The following is a 17,527-nucleotide window of genomic DNA, read 5'->3' on the forward strand; positions in this document are numbered from 1 at the left end:
ACTTTCTCCCTACCTATTCAACATTGTACGTGAAGTCCTAGCCAGAGCAATTCGACAACAAAAGGAGATCAAAGGGATACAAATTGGAAAGGAAAAAGTCAAAATATCACTTTTCGCAGATGATATGATAGAATATATAAGTGACCCTAAAAATTCCACCAGAGAACTCCTAAACCTGAAAAACAGCTTCAGTGAAGTAGCTGGATATAAAATTAACTCAAACAAGTCAATGGCCTTTCTCTACACAAAGGATAAACAGGCAGAGAAAGAAATTAGGGAAACAACACCCTTCTCAATAGTCACAAATAATATAAAATACCTTAGTGTGACTCTAACTAAGGAAGTGAAAGATCTGTATGATAAGCACATCAAGTCTCTGAGGAAAGAAATTAAAAAAGATCTCAGAAGTTGGAAAGATCTTCAATGCTCATGGACTGGCAGGATCAACATTGTAAAAATGGCTATCTTGCCAAAAGCAATCTACAGATTCAATGCAATCCTCATCAAAATTCCAAATCAATTCTTCAACGAATTAGAAAGTGCAATCTGCAAATTCATCTGGAATAATAAAAAACCTAGGATAGCAAAAACTCTTCTCAAGGATAAAAGAACCTCTGGTGGAATCACCATGCGGGACCTAAAGCTCTACTACAGAGCAATTGTGATAAAAACTGCATGGTACTGGTATAACGACAGACAAGTAGACCAAAGGAATAGAATTGAAGAGCCAGAAATGAACCCACACACCTATGGTCACTTGATCTTCGACAAGGGAGCTAAAACCATCCAGTGGAAAAAAGACAGCATTTTCAACATATGGTGCTGGCACAACTGGTGGTTATCATGTAGAAGAATGCAAATTGTTCCATTCCAATCTCCTTGTACTAAAGTCAAATCTAAGTGGATCAAGGCGCTCCAAATAATACCAGAGACACTGAAACTTATAGAGGAGAAAGTGGGGAAAAGCCTCGAAGATATGGGCATAGGAGAAAAATTCCTGAATAGAACAGCAATGGCTTGTGCTGTAAGGTCTAGCATTCATAAAAGGGACCTCATAAAACTGCAAAGCTTCTGTAAGGCAAAAGACAACATCTTTAGTAAAAAAAGGCCACCAACAGATTGGGAAAGCATCTTTACCTTTCCTAAATCAGATAGGGGACTAATATCCAATATATATAAAGAACTCAATAAGGTGGACTCCAGCAAATCAAATAACCCCATTAAATAATGGGGCTCAGAGCTAACCAAAGAATTCTCACCTCTCGAATACCGAATGTCTGAGAAGCACCTGAAAAAATGTTAAGCATTCTTAATCAGGGAAATGCAAATCAAACCAACCCTGAGATTCCATCTCACACCTGTCAGAATGTCTAAGATCAAAAATTCAGGTGACAGCATATGCAGGCGAGGATGTGGAAAAAGAGGAACACTCCTCCATTGTTGGTGGGATTGCAAGCTTGTACAACCACTCTGGAAATCAGTCTGGTGGATCCTCAGAAAATTGGACATAGTACTACCAGAGGATCCAGCAATACCTCTCCTGGGCATATATCCAGAAGATGTCCCAACCGGTAAAAAGGACACATGCTCCACTATGTTCATAGCAGCCCTGTTTATAATAGCCAGAAGCTGGAAAGAACCCAGATGCCCCTCAACAGAGGAATGGATACAAAAAAATGTGGTATATTTACACAATGGAGTACTACTCAGTTATTAAAAAGAATGAATTTATGAAATTCCTAGGCAAATGATTAGACTTGGAGGGCATCATCCTGAGTGAGTTAACCCAGTCACTAAAGAACTCAAATGATATGTTCTCATTGATAAGTGGATACTAGCCCAGAAACTTAGAATACCCAAAATATAAGATACAATTTGCAAAACACATGAAACTTAAGAAGAACGAAGACCAAACTGTGGACACTTTGCCCCTTTTTAGAATTGGGAACCAAACACCCATTGAAGGAGTTACAGAGACAAACTTTCCAGCTGAGACAAAAGGATGGACCATCTAGAGACTGCCATATACAGGGATCCATCCCATAATTAGCTTCCAAACGCTGACACCATTGAATACACTAGGAAGATTTTGCTGAAAGTACCCTGATATAGTTGTCTCCTCTGAGACTATGCCGGGGTCTGGCAAACACAGAAGTGGATCCTCACAGTCAGTTATTGGATGGATCACAGGACCCCCAGGGAGGAGCTAGAGAAAGTATCCAAAGAATTGATGGTGTCTGCAATCCTATAGGTTGAACAACAACATGAACTAATCAGTACCCCCAGAGCTTCTGTCTCTAGCTGCATAAGTATCAAAAAATGGCCTAGTTGGCCATCACTGGAAAGAGAGGCCCATTGGTCATGCAAACTTTATATGCACCAGTACAGGGGAATGCCAGGGCCAAAAAGTGGGAGTGGGTGGGTAGGGGAGTAGCTGGGAGGGTATGGGGGACTTTTGGAATAGTATTGGAAATGTAAATGAGGAAAAGACTTAATAAAAAATATTTTAAAATTCTAAATTAGCTCTTCTTAATCTGAGTAAACATTTATACTCTTAGGATTTTACCATACAAAATTTTATACTAATCAAAACTATTGGAAAGACTTGTTATTGCCTTGGCTGGCTTATAATATATCGCCATTTTAATAAGGTCAGTGGTAAAGATTAAAAAAAAAAGGACAAAAACAACTTGTCCCGAGTTAGATTCAGCTGAGATAATTCAAGCCCCCATGTACTGACCTAGTCAGAGGGTTGCTAACTCATCTACAGTTCAGATGGAAGAAGTGGGAGCAGCATATGGAGTTATTCTAGTTGTCGACCAATTTGCATCTTTACCAACTCCCTTATTCCCCTTCACATTCAGACTCTTTCACTGACACAGACTACAGATTTGCCTTGTGATAGGGCAGGGTTTATTTATTACCCTCTCCAGATAATTTGCTTTTCAGAATACAGTCCTGAAGAAAGCCTGGTAATTCTCCTGATGGAAGGAATCTCCTCCGTGCTGTTGGAATCTTGAATCCCACAATTCCCTGAAACCATAGCTTACTTGTCAACACACTGATAAACACATGGAATCTAGCATTGTATGTTGGTCCCTCGAAGTACACCACTTAGGAAGCTACCTTTGCTTGGGCCAGCTGCTCAGTCATTGCATGAACACAGCCCCCTGCATCAGCACTGAGGGGCTCAGACATCCCTCCTGCCTTAATCCCCTCTTACACGAACTTGTCCCCCATGATGATGAGGAGGGAAGAGTGCAATCACAGCCTAGATGGCACCAGGAAATGTCATCATATGGGCATTAAGTGCCAAAATAGATAAATCATCTCAGTTTGGTATCAATGTCCCTAAATGACTTCATCTCCTTCTGTCTGATCTGCCTGTTATAAGATACATGACACTTGCTGTTTAAATTCATGAACTCATGGTCATATATAGTGCTCAATGGTAAACTCACATACTGTTCAATGCAAAGATGCTGCAGATGTGAATGTCTCTCCATGGCAATTCTATTATAGAAAAGGGGGGAAGGTTCCCTTCAAAAAGAAGAAAAATAAACAAGACAAAGACAGAGTGACAAGCCAATCCCCTTACATTCGTAGGAGCAGGCCCATGTGAAAATATACATGCCATCCTGTCCTCTAGGAGGGGTAAACTCCTGCCCTTCCACCCCCTTGAGCAGCCACCAGTTCATGAGTATCATAAGCAACCATGCCTCTTTTCCTCCTTTCTCTCTTCTCTTAACCTCTGTCTCCTTGAAGCTACCTGGCTCTGTTGAGGTGGTAAATCCCAATCCAGTCATTGTTTACAGAGAAATAACTGATCCTGACTGCTCTGGGTTCCTACTCACAAGGACCAGCTGAGATCATCAGACATACTGCGGAAACCTGATTTTTACCAGGCAGAGAGGGAAATCACTCCCTGACTCTGGAAGACCCAGCTCTATTTCATTCCTGAAGCTCACTGACATCTAGTGGACACCTAACTGCAGCAGACTCCTGCAGTATTGATTGCTAGTATTTTTCCAAGCTGACCACTTCCATGTCCAAGCTCTCCAGGGAGAGATCTCAGAGCATGCAGAAATGTTGCTAGGCCTGATGGTGCAAACCTGTTGTCCCAGTAGAGAAGCTAAGCCAGGGAGATCACAGCTTCAAAGCTAGCCTAGGCAAAGGGCCCTGGGCCAAAATAAAACACACACACATAGAAAAGGAAGGTACGAGCCGGGCATGGTGGCATAGGCCTTTAATCCCAGCACTTGGGAGGCAGATTTCTGAGTTTGAGGCCAGCTTGGTCTACAAAGTGAGTTCCAGGACAGCCAGGGCTACAGAGAAACCCTGGTATGGATTGATCTCAGTTGCAGAACACTTGTCTAGCAGGTGTAAGCTATAGTGTGTCTGTGATCTTGAGGTGGATTTATGCTTGCTAATTATTACTGTGTTAAATTTACACACTCAGCCACCATCATGAACAATGAGCAGTCTTTAGCATATTTGTGTATCAGTTGTTTATTTATTCAATCCATCTTTTCCTCTAATCTACTTTATGTATTTGTCATAGTATCTGATGGCTCTTTCTTCCAATTCAGGTGTCTGGGACATCCACAGCTCAGTCCCCTCCTGGCCTCACATGCAGTTTCCTGTGTCTAATGGGTCTATTCTCTCCTGGTCTCACAGCAGTTTCTTGCTTCTGCATATTTTCCTTCTACATTTCTTTTGCATATATCCCTCTATACTGTTTTTAAATTTTAAGCTGCATGTTGCACATTAAAGGACAGATGAGGCAGGAGAAGCTAAAAGTATTTCCACCTCTCAGAAAGCAACGCCTTTTACACTGTTGTAAGCAGCTATGATGAGTGACTCTCTTCTTCACAAAAGGAGGTTTAAGTAGCCCCAGGTCCATGGTGGCTTGAATGGAAGGTTGGTCTCATCCTGCCAATCAGGGATTAGGACACCATCAACACAGCCAAACTCTACGTTTTGCTTTTAATTCTCTCCCACTTCCCAGTGTTATAAACCAGCAGAGAAGCTGCACAGGGAAATCTGAGACCTGCAGCCAGCAGCTACTTCTCTGAGACTGGATTTCTCAGAAAGGGGAGTGCAAGTGTGAACTGAGTGAGTGCCCATGCAGCCTACAGAGAGGGCACTGGAAACACCTCGAGAGTCTAGAATCCCTCCCAATGGAAACAGGCTCAAATTCGTGTGACCCCCCTACACACACACACACACACACACACACACACACACACACACACACAACCAAGCTTTACTTAAGGGGGTCAGCTCACAGCAAGACAGTTCAGCTAACTTAAAGAACCTACTAACAACCCGGCATAGTCGTTCACACCTTTAATCACAGCACTTAAGAGAAGGCACGTGGATCTCTCTGAGTATAAGAGAAGTCTGGTCTACATGACTTTCAGGACAGTCAGACCTAGAGTGAGACCCTGTCCTTGAAAAGAGAATGTATTGAAGCTCTACTGTATATAACATGGAGTCAAAATGTACTTCAAGAGTGACTATCACGGGTTGAAAGACTAGGGAATTGCACTTAAAATAACTGATGTTGGCTACACGTAACATGTGTCATAGGTTCTATTGATACTCAAAATATTATAGTACAGTGCCACCTCTTGAGTAGGAAGATGAATTTGATCAGACGTGAAATTTCTATTGTCTATGTGTTTATTTATTCAATATGTGAAAGAGTTTCCTCAGCGGAAATGCCCAATATTGAACTCTGGGAGAGCTCAGCAGTAGAGCTGTTGCCTAGCAAGTAGTAAATCTGGGTTCTAACGTTAGCACTGTGTGGCATAACAAAATATATATAGAGAAGTAAGGTCCAGTGTTAGTCTTTTGATTCTCTTGTGCCTTCAGGAGACACAATTAAGTGGAAGAATCTGGCTACCAAAATGGATCAGTGAGTAAAGGATCTTGCTCTCAAGTCTGACAATGTGAGTTCAGTGTTCTAAACTCACATAATGGAAGGAACGATGTAACTACTGTAGGGTGTCTTCTAACCTCCACATACATGGCATGGTGAACACACGCACGCATACACACAAGCACAATAAATAACCAACCAACCGGAACAGTGCTGGCAACACGGTGTCCATGTTCTCCTCTATCTGAGACCTCCAGCTCCACTTGCCAGGCCTCTCTATTAAGGCCAGGATTGCATCAAAAAAGCAGCTCCAGGAAGTTCATACACCTGGGCCTTGTACTATTTAGGACATTAGGAAAGCAGGGTATCTTCTGTCAAGCAGTGCTGTCTCCGAGTACTCCAAGCCAACCTATGGTGCAAGCCCAGATTACCCAATAACCCTGAGTCTAAAATATCTTGAAAAACCTTTATATTTCAGATCAATTTCCAGCTTTAAGTTTTCAGATTAAGAGTATCCTGTCATCAAATTCATGGCTAAGTATCTTCAAAGTACAGATAATGCCAAAGTATGAAACAATTCTGGTCCAAACTATTTTGGATAACCAATACTCACCTGTTGTTATTCTCAAGCTGTTACACACAAGGCTTTCCTGAGTCAAAGCACAAAAATGCCTGTCTCGATCTTCCGGTCAGAAAAGCGCCGGGGTAGCTAGGGCACAGGGTCGGCTGACACTCGCCAGCTACCCACAACACCCGCCACAGGATCTTAAGACTTCTGGTGAGTGGAACACAGCTTCTGCTCCAATCCAATTGCGCGCGGGACCTGAGACTGCATTAGTTAGGGAAGCAGAAAACTGGCCTGAGTAGGGCCACAGGCCTCTTCCGGCCGGACCAGCACCGGGTAGCTAGAGCGCAGGGTCTGCTGACACCCGCCAGCTACCCACAACCACCGCCACAGGATTTTGAGACTGCTGGTGAGTGGAACACAGCTTCTGCTCCAGTCCAATTACGCGGGACCTGAGACTGCTTTGGTTGGGGAGGCAGAAATCCGGCCTGAGTAGGGCCACAAGCCTCTTCCAGTCAGAAAAGCACCGGGGTAGCTAGGGCGCAGGGTCGGCTGACACTCGCCAGCTACCCACAACACCCACCACAGGATCTTAAGACTTCTGGTGAGTGGAACACAGCTTCTGCTCCAATACAATTGCGCGTGGGACCAGAGACTGCATTAGTTAGGGAAGCAGAAAACCGGCCTGAGTAGGACCACAGGCCTCTTCCGGCCGGACCAGCACCGGGGTAGCTAGAGCAAAGGGTCGGCTGACACCCGCCAGCTACCCACGACCCCCGCCACAGGATTTTGAGACTGCTGGTGAGTGGAACACAGCTTCTGCTCCAATCTTTAAACAGTGACAACGACAACAACTAACCCCAGAGATTACCAGATGGCGAAAGGTAAACGTAATAATCTTACTAACAGAAACCAAGACCACTCACCATCATCAGAACCCAGCACTCCCACTTCGCCCAGTCCAGGGCACGCCAACACACCAGAAAAGCTAGACACGGATCTAAAAGCATATCTCCTGATGATGGTAGAGGACTTCAAGAAGGACTTTAATAACACACTTAAAGAAATACAAAGGAACACTGGTAAACAGGTAGAAGACAGTAAAGAGGAAGCACAAAAATCCCTTAAAGAATTGCAGGAGAACACTGCTACAGAGTTACAAATCCTTAAAGAAAAACAGGATAACATAATCAAACAGGTAGAAGTCCTTAATGAAAAACAGGAAAACACATCCATACAGCTGATGGAAATGAACAAAACCATACTGGACCTAAAAAGGGAAGTAGACACAATAAAGAAAACCCAAAATGAGGCAACACTGAAGATAGAAACCCTAGGAAAGAAATCTGGAACCACAGATACGAGCATCAGCAACAGAATACAAGAGATGGAAGAGAGAATCTCAGGTGCAGAAGATTCCATAGAGAACATCGGCACAACAATCAATGAAAATGTAAAATGCAAAAAGATCCTAACTCAAAACATCCAAGAAATACAGGACACAATGAGAAGACCAAACCTACGGATAATAGGAGTGGATGAGAATGAAGATTTTCAACTCAAAGGACCAGCAAACATCTTCAACAAAATTATAGAAGAAAACTTCCCAAATCTAAAGAAAGAGATGCCCATGAACATACAAGAAGCCTACAGAACTCCAAATAGACTGGACCAGAAAAGAAATACCTCCCGACACATAATAATCAGAACAACAAATGCTCTAAATAAAGATAGAATACTGAAAGCAGTAAGAGAAAAAGGCCAAGTAACATATAAAGGCAAGCCTATCAGAATTACACCAGATATTTCACCAGAGACTATGAAAGCCAGAAGATCATAGACGGATGTTATACAGACACTAAAAGAACACAAATTCCAGCCCAGGCTACTATACCCAGCCAAACTCTCAATTAACATAGATGGAGAAACCAAAGTATTCCACGACAAAACCAAATTCATACATTATCTCTCCACGAATCCAGCCCTTCAAAGGATAATAACAGAAAAAAACCAATACAATGACAGGAACCACGCCCTAGAAACAACAAGAAGGTAATCCCTCAAGAAACCTAAAAGAAGACAGCCACAAGAACAGAATGCCAACTTTAACAACAAAAATAACAGGAAACAACAATTACTTTTCCTAATATCTCTTAATATCAATGGACTCAACTCCCCGATAAAAAGACATAGACTAACAGACTGGCTACACAAAAAAGACCCAACATTTTGCTGCTTACAGAAAACTCATCTCAGAGAAAAAGATAGACACTACGTCAGAATGAAAGGCTGGAAAACAACTTTCCAAGCAAATGGTATGAAGAAACAAGCTGGAGTAGCCATTCTAATATCTGATAAGATTGACTTCCAACCCAAAGTCATTAAAAAAGACAGGGAGGGACACTTCATACTCATCAAAGGTAAAATCCTCCAAGAGGAACTATCAATCCTGAATATCTATGCTCCGAATACAAAGGCAGCCACATTCATTAAAGAAACTTTAGTAAATCTCAAAGCACACATTGCACCTCATACAATAATATTGGGAGACTTCAACACACCACTTTCACCAATGGACAGATCATGGAAACAGAAACTAAACAGGGACAAAGTGAAACTAACAGAAATTATGAATCAAATGGATCTGGCAGATATCTACAGAACATTCTATCCTAAAACAAAAGGATATACCTTCTTCTCAGTACCTCATGTTACCTTCTCCAAAATTGACCACATAATTGGTCACAAAACAGGCCTCAACCGATACAAAAATATTGAAATTGTCCCATGCATCCTATCAGATCACCATGGACTAAGGCTGATCTTCAATAACAAAATAAATAATAGAAAGCCAACCTTCACGTGGAAACTGAACAACACTCTTCTCAATGCAACCTTGGTCAAGGAAAAAATAAATAAAGAAAATAAGGAGTTTTTAGAGTTCAATGAAAATGAAGCCACGTGACCCTAAAAATTCCACCAGAGAACTCCTAAGCCTGATAAACAGCTTCGGTGAAGTAGCTGGATATAAAATTAACTCAAACAAATCAATGGCCTTTCTCTACACAAAGAATAAACAGGCTGAGAAAGAAATTAGGGAAACAACACCCTTCTCAATAGTCACAAATAATATAAAATATCTTGGCGTGACTCTAACTAAGGAAGTGAAAGATCTGTATAATAAAAACTTCAAGTCTCTGAAGAAAGAAATTATAGTAGATCTCAGAAGATGGAAAGATCTCCCATGCTCATGGATTGGCAGGATCAACATTGTAAAACTGGCTATCTTGCCAAAAGCAATCTACAGATTCAATGCAATCCCCATCAAAATTCCAAATCAATTCTTCAACGAATTAGAAAGTGCAATCTGCAAATTCATCTGGAATAACAAAAAACCTAGGATAGCAAAAACTCTTCTCAAGGATAAAAGAACCTCTGGTGGAATCACCATGCCGGACCTAAAGCTTTACTACAGAGCAATTGTGGTAAAAACTGCATGGTACTGGTATAGTGACAGACAAATAGACCAATGGAATAGAATTGAAGACCCAGAAATGAACCCACACACCTACGGTCACTTGATCTTCGACAAGGGAGCTAAAACCATCCAGTGGAAAAAAGACAGCATTTTCAACAAATGGTGCTGGCACAACTGGTTGTTAACATGTAGAAGAATGCGAATCAATCCATTCCTATCTCCTTGTACTAAGGTCAAGTCTAAGTGGATCAAGGAACTTCACATAAAACCAGAGACACTGAAACTTATAGAGGAGAAAGTGGGGAAAAGCCTTGAAGATATGGGCACAGGGGAAAAATTCCTGAATAGAACAGTAATGGCTTGTGCTGTAAGATCGAGAATTGACAAGTGGGACCTCATGAAACTGCAAAGCTTCTGCAAGGCTAAAGACACCATCAATAAGACAAAAAAACCACCAACAGATTGGGAAAGGATCTTCACCTATCCTAAATCAGATAAGGGACTAATATCCAATATATATAAAGAACTCAAGAAGGTGGACTCCAGAAAGTCAAATAACCCCATTAAAAAATGGGGCTCAGAACTGAACAAAGAATTCTCACCTGAGGAATACCGAATGGCAGAGAAGCACCTGAAAAAATGTTCAACATCCTTAATCATCAGGGAAATGCAAATCAAAACAACCCTGAGATTCCACCTCACACCAGTCAGAATGCCTAAGATCAAAAATTCAGGTGACAGCAGATGCTGGCAAGGATGTGGAGAAAGAGGAACACTCCTCCATTGTTGGTGGGATTGCAAGCTTGTACAACCACTCTGGAAATCAGTCTGGCGGTTCCTCAGAAAATTGGACATAGTATTACCAGAGGATCCAGCAATACCTCTCCTGGGCATATATGCAGAAGATGTCCCAACCGGTAAAAAGGACACATGCTCCACTATGTTCATAGCAGCCCTATTTATAATAGCCAGAAGCTGGAAAGAACCCAGATGTCCCTCAACAGAGGAATGTATACAGAAATTATGGTACATTTACACAATGGAGTACTACTCAGCTATTAAAAAGAATGAATTTATGAAATTCCTAGCCAAATGGATGGACCTGGACGGCATCATCTTGAGTGAAGTAACACAATCACAAAAGAACTCACACAATATGTATTCACTGATAAGTGGATATTAGCCCAAAACTTAGGATACCCAAGATATAAGATACAATTTGCTAAACGCATGAAACTCAAGAAGAATGAAGACCAAAGTGTGGACACTGTGCCCCTTCTTAGAATTGGGAACAAAACACCCAGGGAAGGAGTTACAGAGACAAAGTTCGTAGCTGTGATGAAAGGATGGACCATTTAGAGACTGCCGTATCCAGGGATCCATCCCATAATCAGCTTCTAAACGCTGACACCATTGCATACAATAGCAAGATTTTGCTAAAAGGACCCAAATTTAGCTGTCTCTTGTGAGACGATGCCGGGGCCTAGCAAACACAGGAGTGGATGTTCACAGTCAGCTGTTGGATGTATCACAGGGCTCCCAATGGAGAAGCTAGAGAAAGTACCCAAGGAGCTAAAGGGATCTGCAACCCTATTGTTGGAACAACATGATGTACTAACCAGAACCCCGGAGCTCTTGTCTCTAGCTGCATATATATCGAAAGATGGCCTAGTCGGCCATCAATGGAAAGAGAGGCCCATTGGACTTGCAAACTTTGTATGCCCCAATATAGGGGAATGCCAGGACCAAGGGAATGGGAATGCGTGGGTAGGGAAGTGGGGGGGCGCTATGGGGGACTTTTGGGATAGCATTGGAAATGTAATTGAGGAAAATATGTAATAAAAATATTAAAAATTAAAAAAAAACAAATTAGAAAAGATGAAGTCAAAATATCACTTTTTGCAGATGATATGATAGTATACATAAGTGACCCTAAAAATTCCACCAGAGAACTCCTAAACCTGATAAACAGCTTCGGTGAAGTAGCTGGATATAAAATTAAATCAAACAAATCAATGGCCTTTCTCTACACAAAGAATAAACAGGCTGAGAAAGAAATCAGGGAAACAACACCCTTCTCAATAGTCACAAATAAGATAAAATATCTTGGTGTGACTCTAACTAAGGAAGTGAAAGATCTGTATGATAAAAACTTCAAGTCTCTGAAGAAAGAAATTATAGAAGATCTCAGAAGATGGAAAGATCTCCCATGCTCATGGATTGGCAGGATCAACATTGTAAAACTGGCTATCTTGCCAAAAGCAATCTACAGATTCAATGCAATCCCCATCAAAATTCCAACTCAATTCTTCAACGAATTAGAAAGTATAATCTGCAAATTGATCTGGAATAAAAAAACTAGGATACCAAAAACTCTTCTCAAGGATAAAAGAACCTCTGGTGGAATCACCATGCCGGACCTAAAGCTTTACTACAGAGCAATTGTGATAAAAAAAAAAAAAATGTGTGGTACTGGTATAGTGACAGACAAGTAGACCAATGGAATAGAATTGAAGACCCAGAAATGAACCCACACACCTATGGTCACTTGATCTTCGACAAGGGAGCTAAAAACATCCAGTGGAAGAAAGACAGCATTTTCAACAAATGGTGCTGGCACAACTGGTTGTTAACATGTAGAAGAATGCGAATCAATCCATTCCTATCTCCTTGTACTAAGGTCAAGTCTAAGTGGATCAAGGAACTTCACATAAAACCAGAGACACTGAAACTTATAGAGGAGAAAGTGGGGAAGAGCCTTGAAGATATGGGCACAGGGGAAAAATTCCTGAATAGAACAGTAATGGCTTGTACTGTCAGATCGAGAATTGACAAGTGGGACCTCATGAAACTACAAAGCTTCTGCAAGGCTAAAGACACCATCAATAAGACAAAAAAAACACCAACAGATTGGGAAAGGATCTTCACCTATCCTTAATCAGATAAGGGACTAATATCCAATATATATAAAGAACTCAAGAAGGTGGACTCCAGAAAGTCAAATAACCCCATTAAAAAATGGGGCTCAGAACTGAACAAAGAATTCTCATCTGAGGAATACCGAATTGCAGAGAAGCTCCTGAAAAAATGTTCAACATCCTTAATCATCAGGGAAATGCAAATCAAAACAACCCTGAGATTCCACCTCACACCAGTCAGAATGGCTAAGATCAAAAATTCAGGTGACAGCAGATGCTGGCAAGGATGTGGAGAAAGAGGAACACTCCTCCATTGTTGGTGGGATTGCAAGCTTGTACAACCACTCTGGAAATCAGTCTGGCGGTTCCTCAGAAAATTGGACATAGTATTACCAGAGGATCCAGCAATACCTCTCCTGGGCATATATCCAGAAGATGTCCAAACCGGTAAAAAGGACACATGCTCCACTATGTTCATAGCAGCCCTATTTATAATAGCCAGAAGCTGGAAAAAACCCAGATGCCCCTCAACAGAGGAATGGATACAGAAATTATGGTACATTTACACAATGGAGTACTATTCAGCTATTAAAAAGAATGAATTTATGAAAATCCTAGCCAAATGGATGGACCTGGAGGGCATCATCTTGAGTGAGGTAACACAATCACAAAGGAACTCACACAATATGTATTCACTGATAAGTGGATATTAGCCCAAAACTTAGGATACCCAAGATATAAGATACAATTTGCTAAACGCATGAAACTCAGGAAGAATGAAGACCAAAGTGTGGACACTATGCCCCTTCTTAGAATTGGGAACAAAACACCCATGGAAGGAGTTACAGAGACAATGTTTGGAGCTGTGATGAAAGGATGGACCATCTAGAGACTGCCACATCCAGGGATCCATCCCATAATCAGCTTCCAAACGCTGACACCATTGCATACACTAGCAAGATTTTGCTGAAAGGACCCAGATATAGCTGTCTCTTGTGAGACTATGCCAGGGCCTAGCAAACACAGAAGTGGATGCTCACAGTCAGCTATTGGATGGATCACAGGGCTCCCAATGGAGAAGCTAGAAAAAGTACCCAGAAGCTAAAGGGATCTGCAACCCTATAGTTGGAACAACATGATGGACTAACCAGTACCCCGGAGCTCTTGTCTCTAGTTGCATATGTATAGAAAGATGGCCTAGTCGGCCATCACTGGAAAGAGAGGCCCATTGGACTTGTAAACTCTATATGCCCCAATACAGGGGAATGCCAGGGCCAAAAGAATGGGAATGGGTGGGTAGGGAATTGGGGGGGGGGGGTAAGGGGGACTTTTGGGATAGCATTGGAAATGTAATTGAGGAAAATACGTAATAAAAAAAAGAATTCAAGGATCAGTGTGTGTAGGGAATGCCAGCCTATGCCCACCTGAAACCAGGTCTTGGTGCTGCTTCTCTGTCCTTCTCACTACCATCCCATTTCATAAATGGATGTTACAAATTCTGTTTGGATGTTTCAGCTATGCTTTGTCAGTTGGGAAGAGCCTTCACCTGTGGCTCGTAAGACAACATAGTCTTGAAATCTAAATTTTAAAAGGCCACTTCATCTTTAACTTTACTTCCCCATAAATAAGAGATGTATATATTTTTTCTAAAAAAAACAAATTGTCCTGATATCAATGATGGTTCGTTCAGCCATCTGTGCTTTTAAACTACCGCAAAGATTGTGTTCTGTATCTGGATTCCCTTATTTTATCACAGAGAAGGCATCGGTCCACTATTGATACATTACCCTAAAGTTGGCAGTTAGCCTCAGACTTGTCCTTATTCTTTGGATAGTGCAAAAAGAACCCAACAAATGGCCCAGGGAAAAGACTGGGCCTCAGGAAAGAGGGCTGCAGCAGATGAAGGCCAACTGAGGTACCTGTTCCCCAGTGAGGTACCTGCTCCAACTCAAGAGGAAGGGAAACTAGAGTGTTTTCGGGACAGGATGCAACTGTGAAGTGTTTTTGCCCAGTCTTCCCTAGAAATCCATGTAACTTGACATTGCTGTGTCTGTTGCTGAAAGTGAGTAGCTCCCAAGATAAACTGCACACTTTTTGCCTACAAATGGGGTTGGGCAGACCTCTCCAACAGCAGTCACACAGAGTCCACAGGGCTGAAAACCAAGAAAAGAGGACTTTGAAGCTCACTGTCAGAATTCCTCCTCAAAGGACTTGACTTTCCTGGGAATCCCCTTTTCTCTACTGCTGGAGTAGCTCATTTCCCTAAGAACTCCAGCTCCCTTCCCGTTTAAGCTGGTCATGACTGATTAAATAACCCATATCATCCAAATCTCAAGCTTCCTTCCAACAAGGCTTAGAAAAATCTTGCATTACAAATGATTTTGTATCCTCAGTAGAGAGTCCTCAAAGAAGCAGGACAGGATGTCACTGTTTGACCTGGCTTCAGTGTGGGACACTGTCACAATAAGCATGTGAGTGTTTCTTTTACATCTTGTCAGTTGGGTATAGCAATCACTTGGTAGAAGAGCCTTGTGAGCCTCCGTAGGTAGGAAGATGAATCATCAAAAATAGTGGCTCTCTGGAATGGAATATGAGGGCCCTGATCTAAGAGCAGAACTGTGAACCACACTACCACATCTCTTAGCAGGAACTGGGAATCTAGCAGGCTAGGTCCTTTCTGTGAGCATTCCTGAAGCAGCATACAGAACTGGAGCCAACAAGACTGTAAAGCCATATGCAGCTCAAGGCTGTGATCTTGGAATTTTTTTACTTGTCAGAAGCCAATGCAGAAGAAAAATATCCAAAGGCCTCTCTGCCAGAGGAGAGACATGCTGCTCTTGGACATTAAAGCAGAGCAACAGAGGTATACCAATTTTTCCCAAAGGTCTTGCCATCCACCATTGCATAGTCTTCCTGATCAGAATGTGGACTGGGGAGTCCAGGACTCTCTGGATATCCCTGCCTATTTAGTCTCAGGGGCTCTGCCTTGGGCCACAAAGGAGCACCCTCTCCCTACCAATAGCCTTGTATCTGGTTTTGGCCTCTAAAAGGCAGACATTGGTGGGACTAAGGACTCTAATCATTTAGCATCTGTCCTAGCCTTTAAAAATACGTGAATCTGTTGCCCATAGCAACAGGCTATTTTTCTTTTAGGTTTCTAGAAAAGAGGAATTATATCCTCCCCCCAATTTTTATCTCGAAAGTATATATATATATATATATATATATATATATATATATATATATATATGTATATATATATATATATTACTTATTTACATTTCCAATTGTTACCCCACTTTGCAGTACCCCTTCCAACCATTCTTCACCCCACTTGCCTTCCCTTTGCCTATGAGGGGGTACTTCCCAACTCACCTACTCACCCACCAACTCCCACCTAACCCACATCTACATCCCTCTTCCCTGGACATCAAGTCTCTGCAGGATTGGGTGCATCCTCTCCCACTGAGGCCAGACAAGGCAGTCCTCTGCTACAGATGTGTCTGGAGCCATGGAACAGCCATGTATGCTCTTTGGTTGGTGGATTATCTTCTGAGAGCTCTGAGGGTTATATCTGTTAGTTGATACTGTTGGTCTTCCTACGAGGCTGCCATTCCCTTCAGCTCCTTAAATCCTTCCCCTAACTCTTCCACAGGGGTCTATGATTTCAGTTTAATGGTTGGTTGTAAGCATCTGTCTCGGTCAAATGCTGGTAGAACCACTCTGAGGGCAGCCATTCTAGGCTCCTCTCTGCAAGTACAACATGGCATCAGTAAAAGTGTCAGGGTTTGGTAACGGCCAATAGGATGGATCCCAAGTTGGACCAGTCTCACTGGACTTTCTTTCTTTCAAACACTGCTCCATTTTTGTTCCTGCATTTCTTTTAGACAGGAACAATTCTGGGTTCAAAATTTGAAGGTAGCATCTCTCCACTTGGGGGCATTGTCTATGGACTGGAGGTGGTCCCTTCAGGTTCCATCTCCCCGCTGTTGGGCAATTTGGCTAAGGTCATCCTCATTGAGTCCTAAAAGCCTCTCACATCCCAATTATCTGGGACATTCTAGAGGTTCCCTCTGCACCCCAAGTCCTGAAGCTGCATATTTCCATTCATTCTCCTGGCCCTCTGGGATTCTCCCCTGTATCCTCCCATACCTGGTCCGGGCCCCCTTTCCACTCCCCCTCACTTCTCCCATCCAGGTCCCTCCCTTCCTCTGATCATTTTGTTTCCCCTTCTAAGTTGATGGAAGCATTGTCACTGGGCCCTTCCTTCTTGTTAAACTTTTTACAGTCTGAAAATTTTATCATAATTATTCTATAATATTTGGCTTATACCCACTATCAATGAGTACATACTATGCATGTCCTCTTAGGTCTGGGTTACCTCATTCAGGATGATATTTTCTACTTCCATCCATTTGCCTACAAAATTCCTAATGTCCTCCTTTGTAATAGCTGAATAGTATTTCATTATGTGAATGAACCACATTTTCTGTATCCATTCTTTGGTTGAGGGACATCTAAGTTCTTTCATTCTTTTGGCTATCACGAATCAGGGTACTATGAACATAGTGGAGCATGTGTCCTTCAGTTTGGTGGAATATCTTTTGGGTATATGCCCAGAAGCTGTATAGCTGGTTCATCAGATAGAACTATTTCCAATTTTCTGAGGAGGTACCTGATTG

General features: G+C 42.0%; 1 pseudogene; it reads left to right on the forward strand.

Annotated features, from left to right (window-relative positions):
• LOC110287910 (MYND-type zinc finger-containing chromatin reader ZMYND8-like) overlaps positions 1-17,527 on the forward strand; it is a 31,688-nt pseudogene that overhangs the window by 11,241 nt on the left and 2,920 nt on the right.

Source organism: Mus caroli, unplaced genomic scaffold (assembly GCF_978045245.1).
Source record: "Mus caroli unplaced genomic scaffold, Mus_caroli_1 scaffold_8, whole genome shotgun sequence".
NCBI classification, from domain to species: domain Eukaryota; kingdom Metazoa; phylum Chordata; class Mammalia; order Rodentia; family Muridae; genus Mus; species Mus caroli.